Source organism: Tasmannia lanceolata, unplaced genomic scaffold (assembly GCF_043159265.1).
Source record: "Tasmannia lanceolata isolate RefF3 unplaced genomic scaffold, GAP_Taslan_0.1 ptg000015l, whole genome shotgun sequence".
In the NCBI taxonomy this organism is placed as follows: Eukaryota; Viridiplantae; Streptophyta; class Magnoliopsida; order Canellales; family Winteraceae; genus Tasmannia; species Tasmannia lanceolata.
The window spans coordinates 18,839,365-18,867,237 of NW_027518692.1; the positions used below are offsets into that span (position 1 = coordinate 18,839,365).

The 27,873-nt window shown below is 37.8% G+C and overlaps 1 pseudogene across 1 annotated transcript; it reads left to right on the plus strand.

The window, feature by feature from the left end:
* Positions 1–657: 657 nt before the first annotated feature.
* Positions 658–26,308, plus strand: LOC143846651 (uncharacterized; annotated as a pseudogene). The gene is made up of 16 exons (XR_013234807.1): positions 658–726; positions 7,049–7,240; positions 9,797–9,877; positions 9,997–10,068; positions 10,166–10,237; positions 10,333–10,571; positions 12,122–12,232; positions 12,314–12,427; positions 12,728–12,853; positions 13,089–13,157; positions 13,927–14,033; positions 17,146–17,229; positions 17,525–17,621; positions 24,454–24,573; positions 24,830–25,015; positions 25,597–26,308. The product of XR_013234807.1 is annotated as an uncharacterized LOC143846651 (transcript).
* The last annotated feature ends 1,565 nt before the right edge of the window (positions 26,309–27,873 follow it).

A 27,873-nucleotide genomic window follows, 5' to 3' on the forward strand; every position in this document is an offset into this window, starting at 1 on the left:
AAACAAGGGAAGTGAAAATGATAACAAGACAATGAAGATTATACTATCCAGATGCAAGCACAATTAGACTCGCATTCTACCTATGCCAAATAACAGAAGTTAATGAATAAATCCAAATACCTGCAAAAAAAAGAAGAAGAAAAAAGTCCTTCAAATATTGAGCACTTAAGGGCCCACATATCCAGTAGCATATATTTCTGAATCGGCTAATGGGGAACTAAATGTTAGCATTTGCTAGCGCCCATCGCGAAAGGCATTTGACGGCTCTGTCGCATGTCGCCCACCTCGTGAATGGAGACAATGCATTCTCTAAATGTGCGACATAGCTGCAAAATGCCTTTTGCAATGGTCACTAGCAATTTCCTAGCAAAAATAGCCAACCATCAACAAGCAGGTAAAATTACTGCGTATTTGTACTCAGCTATTGATATTGGCACTACCATGTTTTAGTAATTGCACAAACTCAGCTTGTATTTTCTTTTTTAATTGGCTGCCGAGCACTTTTTTGGGAATAATAATAAACATCTTTAGACGGCTATTTAAATAATAAAAGACAACACCAGTAGTGCAATTATCAAAACACAGTAGAGCCTCAGCCCTCAGCCGACACATGTAACCTTATACTCATATGCATATTCATTTGAGTGTATATACCGTGTCCAAATATAAAATGGTTGGCTTCACATAAACCCTAAAACCTCTCTCAACTTGGGCCAACTTCCAAAGGTAAAATTTTCGCGAGAATTCCTTCTTTTCTCTCTCTCTCTCTCTCTCTCTCTCTCTCTCTCTCTCTCTCTACTTAAACTTGTAAGACGATTATCTGCTTTGTTGCTTTTCTATCACCATTTGTTCCTTAAATTGATTATAATATATATGCCTTATTTTCTTTTTTCCTGTCATTCACAATGTTGTAAATTTTTTTTTTTTTTTTCTCATTTGGATTTTGTCATCAGATGGTTCTGATTTTTTCTTATTTTTTGTCATTATTGTAACTATTATTCTTACAATTTTTCTTTAATGGAGAAAAAATTTCTTGTTTCTTTTTAGTTTCCTAGTTTTAGTTTCCTAGTTCTTGTCTTCTAATAATTTGTCTTAAGGTGTATGGAGTCACTTTTGATGAACTTGGTAATTCTTTTGTAAATTTTCCATTTTTTTTGCATCAATTTCTGGGTTTATCTATTCCAAGATACCAATTGACCATTGATGATTTGGGAATTTTGCAATAATGCAGATTCTGAGTTCTTGCATTGTCCAAATTAAAAAAATCATTAGGCACTGGTTGTGCTAATTATCAAGATAATGTTGCAATAAATGAGCAATTACTTGCAATAACTAAAGCCGAAATTTATATATATATATATATATATATATATATATATATATATATATATATATATATATATATATATATATGAGGAAACTGCTCACCAAACTTATGGTGAGCTTAAGCGCCCCAACCACATGGGTCCCACATTTTCTGTGGTGATCCAAACCATTCATTTGCAAGGCCCTATCATAGATAGGGTGTGTACCAAAAATCAGCTCCATAGGATCATCCTAACCCCTCCATTTGTGGAGGACAAAATGGGCAGATTTGTGGACAAATAATGTCTGTCCATTTTGACCTCCACAAATGGATGGGTTACGATGATCCTATGGAGCTGATTTTTGGTACACACCCCATCTATGTAAGGGCCTTTCAAATGAATGCTTTGGATCATCCTAACAAAGTAGGCCCCAATGTGATTGGGCGCTTAAGCTCACCAACACTTTCCTCATATATATATATATAAAAATTTAGGAAATGGTTTCTGAGCTCGAAGCCTGAGCTCGACTCAGAATACACCATCTCCCATAGTTGTTTGACTCATCCAACCCATTCATTCTACAGGTTATGATTAGGATTATGATTCCTTGTTGTGGTTAGGATTAGAGGTTATGGTTAGGGTTATGATTTGTGGAGGTTTAAAATGGATGGCTAGCAAATGAGCTTCTATAGATCGAATGGTTAGGATTATGGTATGGAGATGGTTTGTTAGGAACACTGAAATTCCAAGGGTGGTCCCGAGTACGGCAACTTATGAGGAGTGACAATTAATTAGGTTTCTAACAAGTTTTAATCCTTTTGAAAACTCAAACCTAAAATGAAGATTAAGAGATCAACAAAAAAGTTCAAGCGCACAAGTTAAATCTAAAGTGCAAATGCAAAATAAAGAGCAAGAGTAAGAGAGATTGCACCCGAGATTTAAAGTGGTTCGGTCCTCCAAACGTGAGGCCTACTCCACTCCACCAACCAAACCCGTTGATGGCTTCACTATGTGATCTTCTTAACTTCGGCGAAGATCGGTGCCGATTACAAATTCTGATCGCCTTTAACCTTGGTGGCAATCTTCACCACGGAGAGTGTACGCTTCTCCGAACACTCGCCCAATACAAAGTTCTTGATAAGAAAGAAAGAACAAAAAATCCCTCACAAGGGTTTACAAGAATTGCAGAAGATGTACAAATTGAGCCTATGATCCAAATCCTAAGCTTTAGAGGATGAGAGGCATAATCAAGTTTGATTCACTCTTTGGATGTTCAAATGAAGTTTTAGAGTGTTAGGATTGATTATTTGAATGTTTGGAATACCCATATATATAGGAAAAACCAAATATGACCGTTCAATGGCATTGTGGTAATTCCAGCAAAATTCCCAACGGCTATTTTTCCGACCGTTGTAGTGTTCTCGGAGTTCCGAGAATATTTCTCGGAGTTCCGAGAAAAAATCTTGGAGTTCCGAGAATTCAAACAGAAGATGAAAAAAGTCTACTGGACCGAATCTCGGAGTTTCGAGAATTCTCGGAGTTCCGAGAAGCCTATGTTGAGCAGATTTTCATTTCTGTTTTTGGGCTTCCAATTCTCAACCAATATGGGATTGCTATGAGGGTTCCAAGGTGTTGGAACTCCACAAATACAATCACTTATTTATTTAGGGTGTGTGAGATTTGCTTAATTATGCCTTTCAAAATCCTAAACTAGGATTGGATCTTAATACAATCTAATATAACTTGATCTTCAATGGATTCTTCAAGTCTTCATTTGTCTTGGACTTCGATGTCTTTGGCCTTCATGATGTGGTTCAATGAGAGCTTCTTGGCCTCAATCCAAGCAATGTTGTCTTAGCACCAATGTGATCTACAACTTAGACAATCAAACACATTAGTGATCATAAATCACTTGTGTATTGGAATCATCAAAATAAGATGGGAATGCCAAGGTGAAAACCATTGGGCTTACAATCTCCCCCTTTTTGATGATGACAAGCACAAGAGATTTTTCAATAAAAAGCACATATATTTTTCCTAATACTAAATTCTCTCCCCCTTTGGCATCAATAAAAAAGATTGGGGTAAAAGAGAAACAAAGGGATGAAATATTCAATTTAATGCTCCCCCTTTTTCAAGGAAAAAGACAAACCTAGAACTCCCCCTATTTAGAATTTTTATTCAACATAAGAGGGGATATTTAATTAACTTTGAAAAAGATATTCAATTTTAAGCATTAGCCCCTAATCTAAGCATATATGATGAAAATCATATGGGGGCTTTGGGAACCCAAGATTTCTTGGTTCCACCATAATCCCTAATCTTAGATGCACATTGGAATTGGTAATGACCATTTATTCCACAATAATGGCATCTAACATGAGGGTTAGATACGCTAGTCCTATCATATGCATGTTTAGGTCTTTGACTAGTCTTCTTTAAGATTATGTCAATAATTTTGTCACCATTTAAGAATCCATGGAGACATAATCTTAACCTTTCATTTTCATTATGAAGATGAGTTATTTGATTTAGAAAATCATTAAATTCATCTTCATAAGATTTGGAAGAGCTTGCCACATCTTGGACTTTTGCAATTTGGCAAGATTTCTCATCCAAACAACCCTTAAGGGTTTCAATCTCAAGTTTAAAATTTTCAAGTTGTATTTGAGATTTGGAAGAAAATTCATTTTTCAAAAAATTAAGTTCATTTTCTAATTTTGAAATGGATTTCTTTTGAACTTTATTTTTAGAAATTTGAGAGTGCAAGGTTGAGCACAATTCATCATATGATATTTTTTCACTATCACTACTAGATGAATAACATGAAGGGTTAGAGTTTACCTCGTCTTCATGGGCGAGTGCCATAAAGTAAAGATCGTCTTTCTTTTCTTCCCCTTCACTTGAACTCTTTCCCGAGGTGCTAGTAGCATCCCATCCGGCGGCAAGAGCTTTATGTTTCTTCCATTCCTTCTTTCCCTTGTATTTTGAGGAAGATGACTTGAGAAGTGGACAATCCGATCTTTTGTGTCCGGCCTTCTTGCAATTATAGCACCTTATTCCTCCTTCTACTTCACTTTCTTCTTTCTTCTTCGTTTTATCCTTTTTATGTTTATTTCTCCATAAGCTTTTAAATTTCCTTAAAGCTTCATCTTCATCGCTATCCGCCTCGCTAGAGGATGATGAGTTTGCTTTGAAGGCTTTTAGAGCTAGAGATCGACTCTCTTTCTCTTTCTCTTTCGGCTTCTTCTCCTCTTGTCGGCTAGTGAGGAGCATCTCATGGGTGATGAGAGATCCTACAAGCTCCTCCATGGTTAGCGTCTTGAGATTCTTTGATTCTTGTATGACGGTTACCTTTGGATCCCAATATGGAGGAAGAGACCTAAGCAACTTACTCACAAGCTCATCAGTAGGATAAGATTTACCAAGATTTGCTAATTCATTAGAAATTTTAGAAAAACGGGTATACATTTCGGAAATGCTTTCGTTTTGATCCATTCTAAACATTTCATATTTGCTCTTTAACAAGTTTATTTTGGAATCCTTAACTTGAGATGTTCCCTCATGGGTAACGGCAAGTGTATCCCAAATAACCTTGGCGGAATAAAAAAGAGCAACTCGATTAAACTCCTCCGTAGATAAGGCGCAAAACAAAGAATTTATAGCTTTGTAATTTAAATTTGCATGCCTTTTTTCTACGACATTCAATTCTTCAAATGGTTTGGAAGGCAACATGTATCCATTTTCAACAATGTGCCAAAGTTCCACATCTATCGAAAGGAGATAGATGCGCATCCTTGTCTTCCAATGTCCATAGTTGGACCCATTAAAGAAGGGAGGTCTAGTTGTGGAATGGCCCTCCGGAAGTCCGGTTCCATTTCTATCCGCCATTTCACAATTAGAAAGTTGCCAAAGATCTTATGATCTTTCCCTTGTTTGAAATTTTTAAAGAAAAATTTACCAAAGATTTATAAAAAAAAAGAAAATCTTTTAAGAGTCTTTGCTTTGATACCAAGTGAAATTCCAAGGGTGGTCCCGAGTACGGCAACTTATGAGGAGTGACAATTAATTAGGTTTCTAACAAGTTTTAATCCTTTTGAAAACTCAAACCTAAAATGAAGATTAAGAGATCAACAAAAAAGTTCAAGCGCACAAGTTAAATCTAAAGTGCAAATGCAAAATAAAGAGCAAGAGTAAGAGAGATTGCACCCGAGATTTAAAGTGGTTCGGTCCTCCAAACGTGAGGCATACTCCACTCCACCAACCAAACCCGTTGATGGCTTCACTATGTGATCTTCTTAACTTCGGCGAAGATCGGTGCCGATTACAAATTCCGATCACCTTTAACCTTGGTGGCAATCTTCACCACGGAGAGTGGGCTACGCTTCTCCGAACACTCGCCCGATACAAAGTTCTTGATAAGAAAGAAAGAACAAAAAATCCCTCACAAGGGTTTACAAGAATTGCAGAAGATGTACAAATTGAGCCTATGATCCAAATCCTAAGCTTTAGAGGATGAGAGGCATAATCAAGTTTGATTCACTCTTTGGATGTTCAAATGAAGTTTTAGAGTGTTAGGATTGATTATTTGAATGTTTGGAATACCCATATATATAGGAAAAACCAAATATGACCGTGCAATGGCATTGTGGTAATTCCAGCAAAATTCCCAACGGCTATTTTTCCGACCGTTGTAGTGTTCTCGGAGTTCCGAGAAAAAATCTCGGAGTTCCGGGAATTCAAACAGAAGATGAAAAATGTCTACTGGACCGAATCTTGGAGTTCCGAGAAAAACTCTCGGAGTTCCGAGAAGCCTATGTTGAGCAGATTTTCATTTCTGTTTTTGGGCTTCCAATTCTCAACCAATATGGGATTGCTATGAGGGTTCCAAGGTGTTGGAACTCTACAAATACAATCACTTATTTATTTAGGGTGTGTGAGATTTGCTTAATTATGCCTTTCAAAATCCTAAACTAGGATGGGATCTTAATACAATCTAATATAACTTGATCTTCAATGGATTCTTCAAGTCTTCATTTGTCTTGGACTTCGATGTCTTTGGCCTTCATGATGTGGTTCAATGTGAGCTTCTTGGCCTCAATCCAAGCAATGTTATCTTAGCACCAATGTGATCTACAACTTAGACAATCAAACATATTAGTGATCATAAATCACTTGTGTATTGGAATCATCAAAATAAGATGGGAATGCCAAGGTGAAAACCATTGGGCTTACAAACACCCTATTTATGTGAGGTCCTATAGAATGAATGGGTTGGATGAGTCAAACAACATGGAGATGGTATATTTATAGTGGCTAGCTCAGCCTGAGCTCTAGCTCACAAACCTCGTCCCCTAATTTAATATTAATTTTGCTGGCGAGAAATGTAAACTTAGAAGCTTGCTGTATTGGGAAATCCCCAAATTATCAACACTCAAGAAGTATCTTGCAAAATTGCAATATATAAAGCCAACATAAAAAGTGTAATTTTATTTAGGGAAATGTTATCAGCACAACCATATTTTGATATTTGCACAAACCCAGCTGTCTTTTCTTCTGTAATTGGCTCGTGAGAGTTTTTTGGGAAATGTAATAACCTTTCGAAAGCTCTTTAAATAGTAAAAGACATGAGGAGTTAGCGAAAATATCAAAATATGGTTGTGCTGATATCATTTCCCTTTATTTATTATTTGATTTTCGTCATCTCTCCTAATTAAGCAATATTTGTTGATATTTCCTAGGATTTTGTTTCCTGTTCCCCCCCCTTGCACTTTGGGTAGATTCACAACCTTAGCATATTCAACATCTTGCCGGAGATCATGGGGATGGAATTAGCTATTGATGAGACAGGATTTCATGAAATGACGGATGGGTATGTTAGTGATTCAGAGGTGGTCTCCCATGTTAGGGATGCTCTCAAGTCAGTTGCCAAGGTAAATGCACCATTCTCAAGACATGTAATCTCCACCCAACCCAAGAGCCTTGTTTTCAATTCAATTGCGGAAATTTGGTTCCTTTCAAAATTTGCATAATTTTGTTGCTCATGACATTTAAAACTAATTGCCAAGTTAGAACGGCTGTCAGGGAATATTTCAAACTCACCATTGTCCTTGATTTTCAATATTTCTATACATTTTCCTTTTTCATTGTCATTATTTTGACAATGTTAACATCAGAAACCTTATTTTGACAATGTTAACATCAGAAACCAAACAAAGTGAGGGTAGTTTATATTGAGCAGAAATTTGATTCTTAACCCACTTAAAACGATTAGAGTGGCCAGGAGAAACCTGTCACGTTTTTCTCTTATTATTTGGCATTGCTATTAATAAGTCAATGCAGACTGTGCGATTGTAGTTATGAAAAATTGCTAACCTATGCTCTAATACCAATTTGTTGCAAACCTAGGGTTCACAGTTCAGTTTCTAAGAATTTAGGACCATAAAATAGGGTATAGGTCAATAACAACATCTACACACATTCCCAAAACAACATACATTCCAAAAATAAGTTAAACAAATCCTAATAATCAATTTCAGTTAGTTTTTTTTTTTTTTTTTTTTTTGGGAATGGTAAAAGGATCGAATTTCATTAAAAGAGGCCGAGTTGGTCGAGTACGAGAGAGAGAGAGAGAGAGAGAGAGAGAGAGAGAGAGAGAGAGAATACAACGAAGAAGACTAAAAGAAACAACATGACAACGATTAAGGGCAAAGAAAGTCAAAAATCTCAAAATCTTCATTTTGAGCCTCGGCCCTAGTCGAAAATCTCAATTTCAGTTAGGTTATTTATAAAAATTCTGAACTTTAGAGTCCGTTCATCAAATAGAAATTAATTTAGCCCAATGTAGGTTTCATACGTCAAGTCCATAAACAGAACAACCATCTAATGGAAAAGGAAACAATCTTTAAATAAGGTATCACAAAATTAGATTTGTGATAGCCAAACTGTTACCCAATCAACATCTAATTGAGGTACGGGAATGACGGTGGATGATGTGGTCAAGGTAGGGTGATAAAAGTAAGCCTAATTAGGGAAAATAAAGGCACTAACATGATGGAAAAGGTTAAGGGGATAGGGAATCTGAGGGTAAGTCAATGATTAGAAAACGATTTGTACCTAGGAGTGCAGTGACAGGCTTCATGTCTTGATCGTCCACTGCAGGTAATATCCGAGAAGAGGAGATAAAGCTAGAGTGATGGAAAGAAGAGCTCATATCAGCCAAGGAGAGAAGAAAGAAAGAAGGATTGAGGTCCAGAACAATCAAGATCAAGATTCAGAAAGGATCAAGATGAAGAAAAGAAAAGAAAAGAAAATCAAGATCCAGAAAATATCAAGATCACAAAAATGAGGAAAGAAGATGAAAACAAAGAAAAATAAGGGAACAACTTATAAACCCAACTGGGAAGGGTGAAGAAGAAAGAGGGAAAAATGAATGTAGGACGTAAGAATGAATGAAGGGAGAAAAATAGGGAAACTATTTATAAGCCCAACTGGGAAGGGTGAAGTTGAAATGGGAGAGAAATGAATGTAGGATGTAAGAGAGGTGGGATTGGGAGGGTTGGTGTAATCGAGGAGGGGAGGTGAAAGGGAGAGAAGAGAAGGAGAATACCTTGCGGCTAGGAGCTCTTTGGCTTTTCTTCGAAATGTCAAAATTCCTCTAGGGCTTCCTTATTTAGGTCTTTTATATAGGGGCTGAGAGATCTTTTGCCAATGTTCGTATTCACTAAAATAGTAGTTCCGTACTTACAAAAATAGTAATTCCGTATTTAATAATAATAGTAAGTTTGTATTTTGAATTAGTGATGTGTTTGGGCTCAGGTAATGGGTTCTGAGTTATGGGTAGTGGTGGCCTGGTGGGTCATAAACTAATGTGGACATCCTCAACATCTAGGCTAAATAATGTAACTAAATCCAAAGAGAATCCTACCCAAAAGAAAAAGTAACGCATGTCCAATATAAAACAACTGAATCTAATGACTAAGATTGTTGAATCACATCAATTGACAGCTATGAATGATAAACCATTTGCTTGGCCATTAAAGATGGTAGTTATTGCATAAAAAAATTCCTTAAGCCAGGTTAGTTCTGAATTTTTTTAATGCCGGAACTAAATATTGGCATGTGGATGGAAAATCTTTTACTAGTTGATTTTAAGAGTCCGTTTACATATGTGGGCTGCAGCTATTTTATCTATCGTCATGCATAGGATGCATGACTCTTATTCACTTGATAAAAGATGTATAATGTTATCTAGTCACATAAATTTTATTGTGGGAAGTTTTTTTTTAGAATGGGTCATTGGTTTCCCCTAAAGCAATAAAAGTGTAAACCAATTGCATTGCTTGCTTGTGTTAAACTGCTAATTACTGTCTAATCCATAGAAGCAACTTGTTAGGAATAGGAGTTATGATTCAGCTTATGAAAGTTAATATAGTTATTTGCTTTAACAAATGCAGTTTAATTGTCTGATAATCCCTTGATTGCAATAGGGTGATGACGAGCATTATAACCAGCTGATTGAGGTTGTGAGTACTGAACATGAGACACCTGATCAGGAGGCCATGCTTGTGGTAGTTTATCTTCTCACAAGTGAAATTACAGTTCAGATCTCAATTATATTTCATATCTTTTTAGTTACTATCTCAATTTATTTCTGGACAATTTGTTCTTTTTTGCATGCATGAACCAGTCGAGTTTGAGGGCACTGTCAGGGGCAGTCTCAGATATTGATATTGTTTACCATGAGTCGCTTCTCTCTTCTGTAAGTTTACGAGTATGTAGATGTATGTATATATACATATATATCAACGTATATATAAGCTATTATGAAAACTCCCCGCTGCCAAATTTTTTTCCAGATATTTGGGATGAGCATTTGGAGCCATGGACCAGATGTGATGGATGCATTGGTGGAATTAATCACTTGGTTGGTATCTACTTGTTCTAATATTTGCGCTTATGGTTAATGGTCACTAATACATTTGAATGGAGCATTTTGATTAGGTTTTTTGGCATTATTTTTCAGGCTACTTCAAGTGGTAAGTTTCTTGATGCATGTTTGGATATGCTTGTGAGAAATTTTCTTCCACCTCCAAACATGCTAACTTTCTTGAGACTACCTCGCGGGGTATTGTGAGAAAGGAAGAAGTTCTTGGTCGGGTTCATTCGGCATTGCAAGGCATTGCTGATTTGGTGCCTCTTACCCCCTTGAGGATGTTGCCTATAATTGTTCAGAGAATGCCAAAATTACCTTCAAAAGAGGCTGTAAGTATAAAAACTATACTTCTTGGTTTATACTTCAAACTTGGCCAGTGGACATGTTTATGAGATCTGTGCCATATTTGTCCATGTGTGGTTGTCAAGTCAAATAATTTCTAATTATTCTTTCTATTTTTAGATTTATCTCCAATATAATATTTTGTTCATTGTTTGTTTAATATCTGCTTACTGATGGCTCCCTCTTGGGTTTGAGCTCCATTCTTCTTTCACATATGACATCATAGTTGTCAAACTCTTACGAGTTGTACGAGTCAACTCTCAAGTCGAGTCGAGTCGCCGGGCTTTCGAGTCAAGTCGCCCATGTGAGTCGCCTCTGTCAAAAACTCTTACGAGCCATCTGGTGACTCTTACGAGTCGCTCCAAGCCAAGTAAAAATACTATGACTCTTCCGAGTCGAATCGAGTCGTTGGGCCTAGGCTTTCTTGCTTTGATGGTTGAAAACTTGGAAGTAGGAACTTAAAACTTAATTATTTTTGTAAGTTACAAGCATATAGTTATTTACTAGTAAAATGGTGGGCCCCACGCCATCAAAACATGAGATGTGAAATGGCGGGCTCCAATCAAATGCATAGGTTTGCGTAGGGACGGTGGACACCACCTTGTCAATAACATTTGGGGTAAAATGGTGGGCCCACTTTCTGCATTGGTTTGGATAGAGACAGTGGCCCCACCAATCCTAGGCATGGTCATTAAATATTGAACCCCACCCATCATAGCATGAGGTGTAAAATAATTAGTCCAAACTATTCAAAAAAAAAAGGTTGGTCCTACGGTGTATGCATGGGTTTGGATAGAGTTGATGAGCTCATCGGATCAAGGGTAAAATAGTGGACCCTACCCATGCTATTCTTGGGTATAGAATATGAGCTCCACCCCACCCTATCAGAAGATCAAAATATGATGTACTTTCCAGGAAAAACTTTTTCTGGAAAAGGTGAATGACATTTGGAAAGTTGCATGCTTAGAATATATTATGGATGGATAGATGGATATTCTTGGCTTAGTGCTTTATCTATGTGCAATTGGGTTATAGTTTTTTTACATGTCATCTTTTGAGATATAATGATATTTTTTCAACTACATTTCTAGTCTTTTCAAAAACTCTTACGAGTCACGAGTCGAGTCGATTCACGAGTCATAAAATTAAGATATCGAGTCATGAGTCGAGTCACGGGTTGACAACTATGTATGACATTTATCTCCAATATAATATTTTGTTCATTGTCTGTTTAATATCTGCTTACTGATGGCTCCCTCCTGGGTTTGAGCTACATTCTTCTTTCACATAAAATGTCATATTCGTCCATGTGTGGGTGTCAAGTCAAATAATTTCTAACTATTCTTTCTGTTTTTAGATTTATCTCCAATATAATATTTTGTTCATTGTCTGTTTAATATCTGCTTACTGATGGCTCCCTCTTGGGTTTGAGCTACATTCTTCTTTCACATAAAATTATGGCTATTTTTCCTTTGATCAATAAATTTGTCTTTATGAACTGACTGAGATCTGAACGTTTTTACACTTGTTTTTGTAGCTGATTGTATTATATGTGGAGAGCATGTTAAGGCTGGAGAGAGGTGCAATTGGAGATCTTGTTGGAAGCACAATGCTAATGGCAGTCGTCGATAGGCTCATAGATTTAGGTGTGAGTATTTAATTTTGCCTTGAAGAAATTGAAAAATCTTCTCTTGGTAGTTTATTTTACCTATTTATTTGAATTTTTTAGGTGGAGATAGGCTGGGAAGACATTTTGCAGGAAGATTCTAGCAAAGGCATATTTGACATGGAACTGGAAGATGTGGACGAAAATGAAGATGGTGCCGGGAGAATTGATAGTGAGGTATGCTTTAGATATATCAAAAAATTTACTGGCTCTATTTTTTGTAAAGGGAAATGATATCAGCGCCGCCATGTTTTGATAATTGCACTGAACCCATCTTGTCATTCAGTATTAATTAGTTTGTTAATTAGTTTGTTACAAACTAATTAATACTGAATGACAAGATGGGTTCAGTGCAATTATCAAAACATGGCTGTGCAGATATCATTTCCCTTTGTTAATTATGGTTTGGCAATAAAAATGAGCTGGATTATTCTTTGGGTCTCACATAGAAACATAACTACTGAGGCTGATCTTTAGCTTCAGAGGGGGACTTTGAGTCGACAGAGTTTGGGGGGCAACATAGTTGCTGACAAGTTGGATAGCCTGTTGGTCCTCACTTGTGAGCATCTCAAGTTATGTGCCGATAGTGGTCGTCTAGCTAAGGTGATTTCCTATTGCCAATATTTTTCATGCCTCAGATATTTCTTTGGTAGTTATTTGGGACGGTGAACGTTCAATATGATGTTATGTTGTTTGTGAAAATTATGGCTACCATTAGATGTGAAAAGAAAAGTGTGCACATGAAAGTACCTGCTTATCCCGCTTGAATTTTTGCTAAGGAAGTGTTCTATTTCAAGGACTTGCTACTTACCTGTCTCATTTTTTCTTTTAATGGTAGGTATTTGAAACTCTTCTGCAGTCTTTTCAGATCACTGTGCTGCCTGCCTAGAAGTCAAAGTTTGCCCAGGTAATCCGTCGTTACTCCTATTTCCCATTATTGTGAGCTCGGGTTTTAGCTCTAGGCTTGATGGTCAATTCTGTTCCTTTCCTCCTTACTAAGGAAAGCGGAGCAAAAATTGTACTGAAATTTACCAACCTGTGCTCTGGTTTATTCTAGATGTTCTAGACTGTTCTGGTCTGTTCTAGTCACATTTTTTTTTATATTTTACCAGTTTTAGATAAAAAGTTATATATATTGTTGTCAATTATCACATATAATTTAGGTGCCCTTAAGGTCCTATTCATTTGAAAAACCATCTCCAATCAAATGGAGGAGTTCAATAATAACAAAAACCTCTCTTTGTATGGATTATGTAGATGGTAATTAAATTTTGTTGATTTTAGATACATGTTACATTATGTTTGTAAATGGTAGTTTTTAATAAAATGTGTAGTTATGTTTGTTAATCTTTGCTCTTGTTCTCGTCTTTTTATTTTTTGTTCCAATTTAAAAAATTTAGTTTCTTGAAATTTTTATTGTGCCTTTCCTAAAATAGATCACTAAAATGGGCAGAATATCGAAACTTTTCATTTCGGAAGAAAACCATCGGAATGGAATTCATGACCAAGGTTCTACCTATTCTTTTCATGATTATCCGCTGTTGGCAAATCTATCTTGTCAACTATTTATTCGAAGTTGATATCTACTTGTTAATTTTTTATCTGAGCCAAATATGTATATTCCTGTGCTCGATTTTTCCACCCTTTTATAATGGTCAGTTGCTTCTTGGTTGCAGTTTGTGGTGTTCTACGCTTGTTCACTGGATCCAGAAAATTGTGGTGTAAAGTATGTGGTTCTTCTTGAAGATATTTTTTTATGCAGAACTCATCCTCTGCTTACCAGGTAACTTGAAAGAGTTCATGAAATCAGAGAATTTGAGTTGTCTAAAACCATCGTTATTTCTTGATAATATTTTACATGGACTGAAAATGAATGAGTTCCTGCCTCCTCGGACATAAAGATTTCCCTTCATTTAGACCCTAATGCAAATGGTTGCTTTCGGCTGGAAATTTGGATCGTTAGCTTGTGGACACATTAGACTGTGTTTGTGATCATCTCTCTCTCTCTCTCTCTCTCTCTCTCTCTCTCTCTCTCTCTCTCCTCCGCGAACACACGTAGTATTTTTTTTAATGATGGTTCCAAGCATGGTGGTCTTCGTCATGGGTCTTGGGAAATTACAACAAAAAGCACAGCATTACATGGAGAGTCTACAAGGTTACTGATTGGAGTCGGAGTTGTTTGCATTGAGCAATTCGAGAGTTTGTGGGTTGGGTAGTGTGAGATTTTTAAGAATTCCATGATCCTAGCAGTTTACTTCCAAAAAGTGACAGCATCATCCTCTTAAAGTCTCTTGTTTACATGTTTCTCTTAAAATTAAAAGTTTGAGTCTCCTTTTTCTATCTCTATCTCTATCTCCTTTTTCTTTTCTTTTTTTGAATGGTCTCCTTTTTTTATCTCTTACCTAAGAAAATCAAAATTTGTCTTGATCGTGACTTTTACCACTGCAATATTATTGGAAATCACAGTTTCTTCTGACACTTTTTTCCTGACAGTGTTTCCTACGTTTTCACCTATCTCTGATACTCAGACCTAAATCACAGGCCCCTAATCATCACTTTATTCGATAAAAATTCAAACTAATGTAGGGGTGTGACGTGACTAGCATATCTATTGTGGTGTACATTTCACTAAGTGACATACTGTAATCGTGGTTTGTCTTATCAAGTTGATGGATATATCATGATGTTAATGGCCATTGGTACTTGAGTGAGAATATATTTACTTTGATACTTGTACCTACATGCTTATGCATGGGATGACCTGCAGAAACTATAGATTAATTCGTGCATGTATATGAAGAGGGTGATACTTCCACTACCTTTTGTGGCCATTCCATGCCGTAGTCCTTTTTTTCGCTATTTTTAATAAATGGAAAGAATGCCCTTGCAAGAGTTTCTTTTTCCTCTATTTTTTTCATCTTTTTTAAGTTGGGACGAGATGAGTGTGCTTGGGTTGAAAATTTGTGGAGGGAGGGAAGAAGTACGTTCCTTTTTCTTTTATTTTTTTGAAAAATGACAAAATATATTCATAAGGAGAAGGTGTACAAAGATTGGGGACAAGTAGTCCCGCTCCATTACATACATCATGACAAACAGAGGAGTATACTCCAACAGCCTTGAACTTCATTTAGAAACCCATGCTACTTCTCCAGAGTTAAACCTCAAACCTTCAATTCAACCATAGACTATCTAGTCCAGGGTAATACAGATCACGAGCAGCAAAGAACCGAGGTTCCTCAAGCACCTCTCAGATGATAGAATAAATTCTCCCCCTTTGGCCTGATCCTTTAGACCAAAGATCCAAACAACTCCTTTTCGATCCTTACCAGGGATCTTGAAAGCTCTCTATCTTAATATTTTCCATCACGGACCCATCCCAGATGACCCAACTTTCAATCTCTTCCATTTCAAATGAAATTACCAATAGGCACCCTTCAGCCTAGGCAAGAAAATAATAGGCTCAACAAAAGTCGAGCAACTACTTCATTTCATACATTCGTCTTGCTCTAAGAGCAACAAAGAAAATACATCCCAAGCGGTGAGGAACCTGATTCCTCAAGCCCACTTTGATGTTCTTTTGCTATCTTCCAATTAGCATTTTTGTTGAAGAAAAAGCTGCCAGGGCCCTGCCTCTACAACATCTCCAACTTTTTTAAAAAAAATCCTTAATACGTTCCTTTGGAGTCGCCATTCAAAAAGCAAGTGGTTTCACATTTTTTTAGGTTGATGTGTAAGACATGTCTTGTTCAAAATGAATTGTTGTTTCTATTCATTATCTATATCTATTCCATATCGGATACATGCTTATCACATATAGTATAACTAAACTAGGGATAAAAAAAATGATGTGATTTTCAAAGGATTTTTTTTCACATCTCTATTTCATATACTGTTCAAAGAGAAGATGAGTTTTTATATTTGTTTTTGGGGTGTGTGTGTGTGTGTGTGTCTGTGAGAGAGAGAGAGAGAGAGAGAGAGAGAGAGAGAGAGAGAGAGAGAGAGAGAGGGAGGTAGGGAGGGTTTGTTCTCTATTTTTCTTTTGCGTTTTTGTAAGATGAGGTGTGGTTGTTTTGCTTCATTTTTTCTTTGTTTTGGGAAGAACTTGGGTTGAAAATTGGATGAAGGGATGTGGTTTGGTGTTAGGATCCATATATGAACTTTCTCGTTGACGTGGAAGAACCGAAGAAGGGTGGAGAATACGAGTCAATTTTTGTGGGTGCTTCAATCTAATCAAGGGCGGCTTGCAACAGACGATTCCCTAAGCGACAGATACAACCTCAGAGGTCAAGAGGCATCGTGACTTCTTGAGATCCCTGTGGTGCACACACTCGAGTATGGAGGCATCAATAAGCCTTTTTTCCATAGACTGCGGCCTTGAAGAAATCGATCATAGTGTTGTGTATGTCCGCCAATGCTTCATATGCAAGACAATCCCAATGACGTGCATGTGACCTTGCCCTTCTTGCACAAGGGAGGCCGGAGGAGATTCATATGAGGCTGGGATGCATCTTGTAGACACCTGTAATTTCAGATTTAGAGTTAGAGCGGAAATGAAAGACAGATCTCAAACTCTTCATATCATTTTCAATTTGGTAAAGTAGGTTTCATTGTTTTCACCAGATCCCATTGCAAACAACACTGCTTATCAGCTCCCAATGCAACCATGTTAGGGTTAATTTGTCCATTTGAGAAAAACTGCTTTAAAAGAGAAGAAGATAAAACAATGGGGGTTGAAATATCATTTCTCACATATGAAATATACAAGTGCCCCTCAAAGCTCGAACTGTTAATATTTTATTTGTTTGCAAGCACTAATTCTGGTAGGAGAGTTTGAAGTATAACATCTATTTTGACTTTTTCTTCTGTATTCCTAATCTTATTTTTGTTCCATGCAGGATGAGTGCGATTGCTTATCTTGCTAGTTACTTGTCTCGAGGGAGGTTTATTTCATCCTCTTTTGTTGCAAGCATATTGAAAAGGTCATTGAGCACTTCGATTTTAATTTACATTTACATCCCAAGGGGGGCGTTTGGATCTAGGGAAAAGAAAATTATGAAAAATAAATTTCTAGGATCTAGTATGCTTGTGATTTTCCTTGCAAACAAAGAAATTTTCAATTTTTGAAAAAAAATATGGAAATGAGTTAACCAAATGCTGAAAAATTCATTTTCTATGGAAAAAAATTCCAATTAAAAATTTCCCTTCATCCAAATAGCCTCTAAAGCGCACACATTCTCATGTTTTGATATTATTCTTGTTTGGATGTTGACTCAGATTGGTAGATTGGTGTTTTGAGTATTGCCAAATTCAGGATGGAGAAGAGAAGATAATAAACCCAACTGCCCCTCGTGTCTTTTATTCTGGATGCCAGGTACATTATGATTTCTCCTTTGAATTAGTATGTAATCCTTTATGGGTCTCTATTTACTAGAAATATGTCACCTTTGGTTCGCTGGAAGCAATAAAACGGGTAGGAACTGTGAGAATTCAACTAGAAATAATAAACAAAAAAAAAAGATAAAAGGATAAAAATGCCACGCAAATAAAAAATATCTTGGCTGCAATTTCTTATCTCGACAATAAACTACAAAAATTGTTCATAATCCCATGAAAGCAAGCTTATATACTAATGAAAACCCTATAATCAACCTAAATTAATTTCATCTCTTCATCTAAAATCAATTGAAGTCCCAAATGTACTAAAAAAAAGGAAGTCCCGAGCCCTTGTAAGCCTAACTACTCATTTTTTTCCTTGAATGATGTCGTCCAAAACAAACCTAAAACACATTCTAAAAATCAGTTCTGACCTGCCCTGGAGGACAAGGACATACATGGTTGGCTGATCCCCTAGGTGATTTCTCGGTACGGTCCTTAACATTTCTCGTTGGGGTTGGTGATAAACAAAAGATCTCGAAGTCGGGGTTGGTGAGAAAGAGGATCTTGAAGTTAGCCGCGCTCATAAAGTTCATGTGTTTCTATTGTACAACTATTCTTAACAAAATCATTACTTTGGACGCTTTGGAAAATGAATGGTTTAGTTCATAGTTTTAAAACTCCCCCACGTCATCGTGGACTCCCCTCAGATCAACACCCTTTTTCCCTTGGCTGCGTTCCGCGTTTTGCCCTACGGAGTCAAGAAAAACTCCTTTGACTCTCCCGAGTTATGACCGCGTCAACCGAGTACTCGACTGCGTCAATCGCGTTCTTGGTCGCGTCCGCACCAAGTTGGCTAAGTTTTTCTTGGCCAGATTTTGTCCCACATCCGTGTTTTTACACACCGGCTTCACTTGGCAAATAGGTGGGATTTTCTTAGGAATTTAAAAATGTAAGAGTCTTTACAGTTTTCTTAGGCTTTACATATTTTAGAGGACTTATATCCTTCCTTGAATGACGAGGACAGGCATGGTTGGTCGAGGCCCAAGATGATTTCTCGGTACGGTCCTTCACATCCCTTGTGGGGGTTGGTGAGAAAGAGAAGATCTCAAAGTCATCCGCCCTCATAAGGATCAAGAGTTTCTATTGGAGAGGTATTCTTAACAAAATTGATACTTTGGACATACTGGAAAAGGAATGGTTTCACTTGGCGAATAGGTGAGTGCTACGCAAAAGCAAAGAGGAGCTGGTCAATCACGTCTTCATCCTTTGCCCATTGGCTACCCGGTTTGGTAGTAGATTCTTAGATGGTTCAGGCTTCAATGGGTCTTTTCTTCTCTATGAGAACTTTTTTTCTATTACTAGTGGTCTATGATTTAGCCGACACTTCGAATTTATTGATGACACATGTGTCCTGTCGTGTCCAACACGACATGCGTGTCCACCCGTGTCGACACTCCTTTGGACACTTTTCAATGTACTGCCATAAGTGTTAGACTTAATGTGGGTGTGTGGACACGTTTTTGTGCCGTATCAAGTGTGAAATTCCATTTTATTATTGCATATTGTGGTTACCTCTTTTATTATTAACTCTTCTTTTATTATAAGCTCTTTTTTAGCTCTTCTTTAACTAATATTTGTTGTTGTATCACATCTATACTTTCTATTTTAGCCGTGTCCCCGTTTCTAAATTTTGTGGGTTTGCCGTGTCCGACACTCCGTGTCTATGTCGACACGCGACACCCGTGTCATTCATATCTCATTGAAGGGGTACTTTTCTTTGGGCTGGAACTGCATTTACAGTGGCTGGAACTGCATTTACAGTCCTTTGGTTTTCGTGTAAAGAGGAAACCGGTGCATCTTCTACAATTCTCGCTATTCTTTCAGCCTGATATTTTGGTAAATCAAGTACTTGATGGCGAGTTGGGCTTAATGACGAAATACTTTTTAGTGGGTTGACTCGAGGCTTTTTCCGTATGTGGAAGGAAATCATTGCAGCTGAACTGGTGAAGAGATGTAGAGTCGTTAGCAAGTCACCCCCTCTCCAAGACATCATCAAAGTAAACCTTGTTACATGTTCTTTGGGGAATCCTGGTCAACCCAGCATATGAAGGGTGCTTAGGGACTAACGACGAGGTGCTGGGACTTTTTGTGTCCAATTGGAGTTCCAGGTTCCAATTAGGCTGAGGCATGGCCCCCGCATGGGCACTCCTTAACGGCCTTCCCAATTCGTTGGACAAGTTCGGGGGCCTTCTTGTTATGGAAGGGAACTCCTAAAACTCTTGTAGGTGTAGGGGCAATGCCAGTTGAGTTACATCATCAATGAGAGAGCAACCTTAATGGAGTGAGGAATGTTTCTTACTGTTGTGTATTAAGAGAGGCCAGTAGGTAATGCCATTTTCAAAGCAGTATACTCTTCACTTTTGCACATTTTCTTCTGCGCAGAGCATGAAAAAACAAAAACAAAATCCCAACTTTCGAACGGCAAATATTGATGATTTCTGAAATAGTTCTTCTCCGGAGAGATAGTTGACCCCCTGATCTCGAGGGCCCAAGCCCTTCTTGCACCTCTTTAGGCTATCAAAATATACACTATCTTGGGACAATCCTAGTTAACAGAGAAGAAGAAGTTACTAGTTAACGGAGAATGGGAGTAAGGGAATACTTCGGAAAACGACCGGTAAGTCCTCCAGATATTTTTTATCTGGGAAGGAATATAGCTAACGGAACCTAGCTGTGGCTATAGAATAGAAAGTCTTAAAGACCTATATCAAGACATAATAGAGGCTGGTTATACGGTTTTTGAAGCTTTGCAATGGTTGGAGATTGACAGGGATTGTTGTAGGAGAAACCTAGTTCTCCTGGGCAATGGCCGTAGGTCACCATCTCCCCTAACAATGTCGAGAACTCCTCGTGAATATGAATCAATTACAGGAAGCAGAGGAGAAAGATCACTAGAACTTCCTTCGAACCGCAGACGACAAGCAGGAAATTGGATTGAAAATCATCCGGTCAATTGGACCTACGTATCCTGTGAGTATTACAACTTTGGTTCGCGTACTAGATGCTGCAAGTGCTCTAAATACAGAGAAAGGGAGAAAGAAAAGGGAGAAAGAGACGGATCAAGATTGGATAAGAGAGAGAGAGCTTTTTTCCGCTCGGCATTGAAATCCTGGGGAAATATCCAGAAATTGAAGTGGCTGGCAAAGAAGTGGAAGACCGTAAAAAGGAGCTCAAAAAATGCCTGATTGGGTGTATGAAAACTGGTTCATGGGACCTAGAAGAGATTTGGCAGTGGGCTATTAAAGAATGGCACCTACCATTACTCCCAAAACCACTTGTCATTCATTAATAACCAGGAAGTGTTCTTTAGATTTTACTCGGAGCAACAAGCACTGCGGATTCTACGTAAAGGGGGTGAAGCCCTTGTGCCTGATATATCCTCCATGTTCTCTTGGAATCCAGCAACACATACTAGAGCCAAAACTGTATGCCTCAGATTCTATGATATCCCTCTCCTTGCTTGGTCATTATCAACTGTTGAAGCTCTGGGGAAGCTTTTTGGGCATGTGACCAAAGTGCAATTATCAGGCAACCATGACTACTGTGTGGCCTTTGCCTCAGTAAAAGTCCTAATAGAGCATTGGAAATCGATACTACCTTTTGCAAGATTAAAAGTGGATAACAAATCCTTCCTGGTTCAAGTGAAATGCATGCCAGAGGCAGAAAATGAGGAAACATCCACTCAATCATCTGGCCAACTGGGAAACAATATCACTGGCCTTCTTTCCACGGCACCAGAGGAAGGCGTAGTTCTTTGGGCGCGGGGGGGGGGGATGATCCGTCAGGTTGAGGCAAGAACCGTTGGGTCAAAATTCAAGTTTCAAATTTCTGCCTAACCACTGGGTAGCTAAGACCTCACTAGCTGGATCCCTTAGACCAATGATAGAGACTACCAAGCAGGCAACATTAAATGCCTTATCCCCTGTAGATCCTAATCGGGAGTACCCAAACCGTGGTGGTCTCAATCGGTCCCTGGCAAAACGCCAATCTCCTAAAAATACTGCCTCCAATCATAAGGGAGGTAAGGATCTTAGGCTAGGGATAGCCTCAAAAAAGGGGAAGTTTGGTTTCAAAAAGATCTCGCGCAGTCGAGACCCCGGAACTTCTTTGAAGAGTCTCATCTGGAAAGGTGAAAATGAACGTAAATTGCATAGCTTCCGTGAAAATAAAGCTTCCTCTTTAAGACGTCTCCATAAAACCAAAATCACGTACCCTCCCAGAGAAGGTTGGAAAGTTGGGTACAAGTCTCACAAAAATCGGTGGGGGATAGAAAAAATAAAAAAAGGAAACACTTTGTTTCAAATATAATTAAAATGATAGATGACTATGAGACGTAAGGGGTTGCATGGCACTTAGGTGAGGAGGAAGGAAGGAGTGAGTATTATAGAGGAAGGGAGCATCAAAAAATAAGTTGGGGACAAAAGTATGGGAGACCTCATGATGGGTACCCCATCGAGAAGTGAAATCGCAAAAGAATTCAAGAAATTCCAGCTCTCAAAAATTAGGCAGGAAGCAGTGACCTTTGAAGACGGGCCTTCGGAACTGCCAGGTTTGGCGAATGAAGGCAGTGTCCTCCCGCCCAATCAGCAATATAAAAAGCACAGGCAGGAAAGTAAGGATTGGCCGGAGGCTAATCAGGCAGGAGAAAGGGGAAAGGAGAAGGAGATAATTCCCCCGGATGAAGGATCCAAGACGGCAAGAGACTCAATGGAAGTGGAGCTCAGAGGGAAAGTTAAATCTTGTATTGAGAGGGGGGAGCACATATCAGTAGGAGGGTCGCAATCTCCTGGGGATGAGACTTCAAAAGAGGGAAGAGGAATCTCATCTTATTCGGAGGAAAGGGTATCCTCTGAGGATTTCGAAAAAATGACAAAAGTGGGAGATCATTTGAGAATAGGGTATCGGGAAAATATAGAAGAAACAAAGAAAATGTTCCTAAATATAGAAAAAGGGACTATGGGCTAAAAAAGGAAAAACCCCAGGTAGAGGTAGAAGGGAACTTAATGCTCAAAAGTTAGAGATCCTCTTCTTTTTGACGGATTCTTAGACTGTCGACAATGGTTCAGGACTCAGATGTAGGATAAACAGTAGAGCACATTGGCCCTTCTTCTTGTCGATTTTTTGGAGCGCTTAGAAGAAGATAATCTATGGCGATTGGGATTGCAGACTCTGCGACCATCCAATATGAAGGACCGGGCTTCCATGGGAAGCTCCTGTGCTAGTTATTTTTGTTCAGTGTTTTGGAAATCTGTAAAGGAAATGTAAAGATGTTTGTTTAATTCCAGGAGGATTGGATTTTCTTTTCACCTAGGAGAATGCTCCTGGCTAGTTCATACTATGTACATCCAGTGGGACTACTGGTCCCCATTGTATTTTTGCTAGTATGAATATATTTGTCAATATTAAAAAAAAAGTAGTACCATTCAAGAGAGAGGGAGGGGCCGCTAGTATTGCTGATTTGTTGGCCAATGAGAGGGGATGATGGTGATGTTTCAGTGGAGGTGCACCCTTGCCCCATTTTAATTTAGCATCTCTGTCTCTTCTTTTTTAGTAAATTCTTATACCTTCAAAATAAAAATAAAAGTAACTAATAAATTCCTACCCCTTCGAAATATAAATAAATATAACATGGTAACTGTGATCTCACTGGTATTCTATATACCAAAGAATAAAGAGTGAACAAATCACTCAGCGGCCAGATGACCAAACTGTTCTCATTACTGTGATTATACTGGTATTTTCTAACATAATTGCTGTGGTTAAGTTTGTGTTTCCCTTGTAAGACTTTAGGCTACATATTATATAAGATGCGAGTGGGGATCGATAGGCTTGTAGTACCTTAAACGGCCATTATGTAGCAAGCAATTAAAACAACATTTTCTGATAAAAAAAGTTTGTAAATCAGTTCATTCATCATTAGAGATTGTTGGAGGTAGAAATAGAGGTGTTACTGGTATTGGAATTTGTCATTTGGGTGTTAAAGTTTGCCATTAGAGGTATTATCGGAGGTGGAAGAAAATTAGTGCACTATGTACCGGAAATTGAGATTTCTGACTTGCCATAAGAGAGATTTCTCATGGCATACTATGCAGATTGTAATTGAGTCAGGCGACATGTTGTCTCCTGCTCCACTTTGTAATCATGTACCTTATTGTTGGGAATTAATGACGTCACTGTTTCTCCCCAAAAAAATGGCATAGATTGAGTTATTTCCTGTGGGAGATCAGTGTTTTCATCTCGCGAGTCTTGAGAAGTCAGAATACCATCTAAGGTGTTTTCCCATCCTTATGGTTCGTTTCTTTTTCTTTTTCTTTTTTTTTTGAGAATTTGAAATACCATCTATGAACTTACTGAGCATCTCGTCATAGCTATCAGAAATATTGCCAGCCGTATTTTATTGCTGGTGTTGGCTGTTTTATACGAAAAACACACTGGTCTGTGAATTTGAAATGTGTCTTCTATATGGAAATTATTCACTTTATAGGAATACAAGTATAATGTCATAAGAACGCAATATTATCATACTGTTGCAATTATGCTGACTATGGTATATTTTATGCAACTATTATTTTTCTAACATATGATATATTTTATACAACTACAATTTTCTAACATACTAGTAAAAAAATCATATCCAATATATGTGTTCCTGAATGTGCATGCACTAGTAGTTCGTTTATCTGGTCTGCCCTTTTCTTTGTTTTTTACTGATAATTTGTTAATTTCTCCAAAATGCTGAAAGTTTCAATATCATGTCTGCATTGCAGGCTGCCATGTATGTGCTTTGCTTTCGTATGAGGTCGATGGTGGGTGTTCCTCATCTCAAATTACAGCTTTTTCACATGCCCTTAGAACCCATCTTGCGTCACTCATTGGATCCTTTGAAGGTATGGTATGTTTGAAAATGTGTATCCATCCATTCCAGACATTCGCCTCTTGTATAGTTTTTTGTATGATGAATCATATTCTCCATGAAATTTGTGCTTGATTATTTAAGTCCTTTTGTACCCAATCATGTGGGGTTTTTAAGGCACCTTACCCCTTTTTTTGGTCAAAAAGTATGATTTCGTCTATATTAAATAATCGTAGTTTCCTTTCTATTTGTAAGCTTTAATCTATTATTTTGCTGGTGCTTCGCAACAGGTTTGTTTGCCTTCCATAGTAGATGAATTTCTGAGACAGGCCAAAGCAGTTGGCTTATTTACTGTCTCGGAGACATTTCTTTTTAACAACTTGCTCGACTCCGAATTCTCCAAGGCTTTTGGTGGAATGGAAAGGCTCGACATGTTTTTTTCCATTCGATCCATGTTTGCTGAAGGAATCCGACAGGTCTGTTTTCATCCTTTGGCTTGAATTTGTTAGATGCATAGTCACAAATATCTCCTTTCTTTTTATAAAATGAGAAAATCTTGAAATTTTGCCAAGATTTTGAAAAATCACCGAGATATCTCCATATTCATTTTTATTTCGAAAATTTCACGAAAATATCCCGATAAATTTACGATATTTATTTGTTGTTCTAATTTTATTCTTAAATTTTATATTTTTATTAATTTTCCCAGTGTTTTCTGATATCATCACAAAAAAAATTAAAATTAAAATTAAAATATTCCGAAATACATCCGTCCCCAGAAATTCCCGAGACAAATATTTGTGACGTCAGGATGTTTGAAATCTAGGGGTGCAACTTGGATCGGGTCGGGGTTGAGCTTTTGCTATAAAGATGAATTGGAATCAACCCGAATCTGACCTGATTTTATGGTATAAAATCAACCCGAATTCCTAAAATTGACCCGAGTTGCACCCCTGTTGAAATCTCTTGATTCTTTCATAGGTACCAATGTGAGTTTCAATGTTGTGAAGGGAACCTCTTATTAACAAAACTCTGTCTTCCTCTCTTGTTTATGAAGATTTATTCGACCGAACTTTGTGTTCCAGTCGATGGTTACAACTACATATGATGATGACGAAGACAAGGACCATGAAGATGCATATACCGATGAAGAATTTGTGGATGAGAATGTGGGGAGTTTCCAAGAGAACACCATGGCCGAGAGCTTTGAGGAACACGACCTTGACATGGACGAGTTTGAATCTAACATGAACAAGATGTCCATCACTCCTAAGAGTTCTTTAAAGTACAAGTTGGCCGGTGATATGGGGATTCCTAGGCAAATGGCCGCCAGAATCCGACCCTCTACCAGTCCGGAATCTCTTTGACTGGTAAAACTTTTCACCCACAATGAGAATCAGATGAATTTTTTTCAAGTTGCTCGTGAATAACCCCAAAAAAAAAGGAGAGAAGAGAAGAGAAAAGGATTGGAGAGGAGAAGAGAAGAGAAGAGAAGAGCAAACAATTTTGCGGAGTGATGACACCGAGGTCTGGCCGAAGGATTGAGATGTGATTGAAAGCATGAGGGGATTGACGTCGAGATTGTGTGATTCATAGTGCGTTTTCTTTTGTTTTTTCCCTTAGTTATTTCTAATGTCTATTTGTGATTTTTGTTTGATGCTTTGTAAAATAACCAGTTTGAGGCAGGGGGGCATGGTCTGTTTGAGCATACCATGCTATTTCCCCTGAACAAGATGCATATATGAGTAAACTAAAGTTATTTTTGACAACCATAGAAAAAAAAATCATGGAATGTGAGTGTCTGAGAGAAGGATAGAGAGGGCTGCTGAGTGAGATTTGAGAGCATGTGATGGGGTTGGTAAACAAAGAATAAAAAATCCCTGTGTAAAATAGGATTTTATATTTTTCATGCTTTCCAACCTCATTCCATGCTCTCCTCACTCACCACTCCCATGAACCTCTGTCCCTCCCACCACTTTATCCCCCCTATTACATTAGGTAAAAAAAATTCATGAAATGTTTTGTCAGGATTGCCAAATATGCCCTAAAAGTAGGAAAATGGAAGGCTGTTTTTTTTTGTTTTGGAAAGTTTGTAATATTACATAAATACCCCCTATGAATGGGCATAGATGAAAGAAAATGTCAAGAATATTTTCGTCAATTGACACCTATTCCGATTCAGGATGCTCAACAGAATTTTGCCACTATGTCTAGGCCAGGATCCTAAATAATTTTTACCTCAGGATATGGATCCATTGGACCATCCCTTAGCTAAAGGCCCTGTTCGGGTTTAAGGAAGGGAAATGTTATCAGCACTACTGTCTTTTGATGAGGGCACTCCTCACTTTATTAAAAGTACGGTATGGTCCGCACCATATGATGATCCAAACCGTCCATTAGATGGGCCACAGTCTAAATAGGTTGTGCCTCAAAGCAAGGAAAACAATTCCGATGGACAATAATATCTCATGAAAATTTGTTCTCCATGATTTGATTATAGTTAATTATCAGAAATAGAAGGTCCTTCTTAGTAAAACTTGAATATGGTTATCTCAATTTATAAGTTTTCATGTCTAAATACATTAGGAAATTTTAGAAATATTTTTCCTTTCCAAACTTTTCTAGAAAATTCCCTCAATCTAAACAGGGCAAGCATTGAAATGCACCCTGCTTCCCACTAGAATTACTTAAAGTACCCAGGTCACATCTTGCAACAAAGATCATACAGCACACGTGAGAGGCATCTAGTCACAGCACAATGTCAGGGGTGAGAGAGAGAGAGAGAGAGAGAGAGAGAGAGAGAGAGAGAGAGATCTCACCATCACGTGGATTGGGCATCAACCAGCAAAGGATATTGTTTTCTATGAGCAATATACCAAAAGCCTGAGCAATCTACTGGAAATATCAGATTTTAAAACAATATAAGGACCTACTTAGAAGATTCAGACATAGAACAAAGGTTTTCAGTATTCGTTGAAATCCAAAACACCTACTACCTAGTTTTTTTTCTTAGGTAAAGCTTAGGCAGTATCTGAACAATGTGTTAAGATGAAAAGGTATTAGAATCGAAAGTAAATAGCACCAACCCTATCCTTAGATATAATATCTTAAAGATAGGTGGAATACAATATATTCAAGATGTAGAAACAATAACGAGTAGATAGGGATTGAAAACAAGGTTCCAAAATTATCAAAATTCTTCAATTCTTCTTGATATGGAAGAATTTAGCATTGTTGCGGGTGTAACTCAGCACTCACTGGATAGGTGCTGCATATATATATAGCTTGGGATAACTAGTACCGAGTTGATTCCTAGAGAGATTAGTAGCTTATT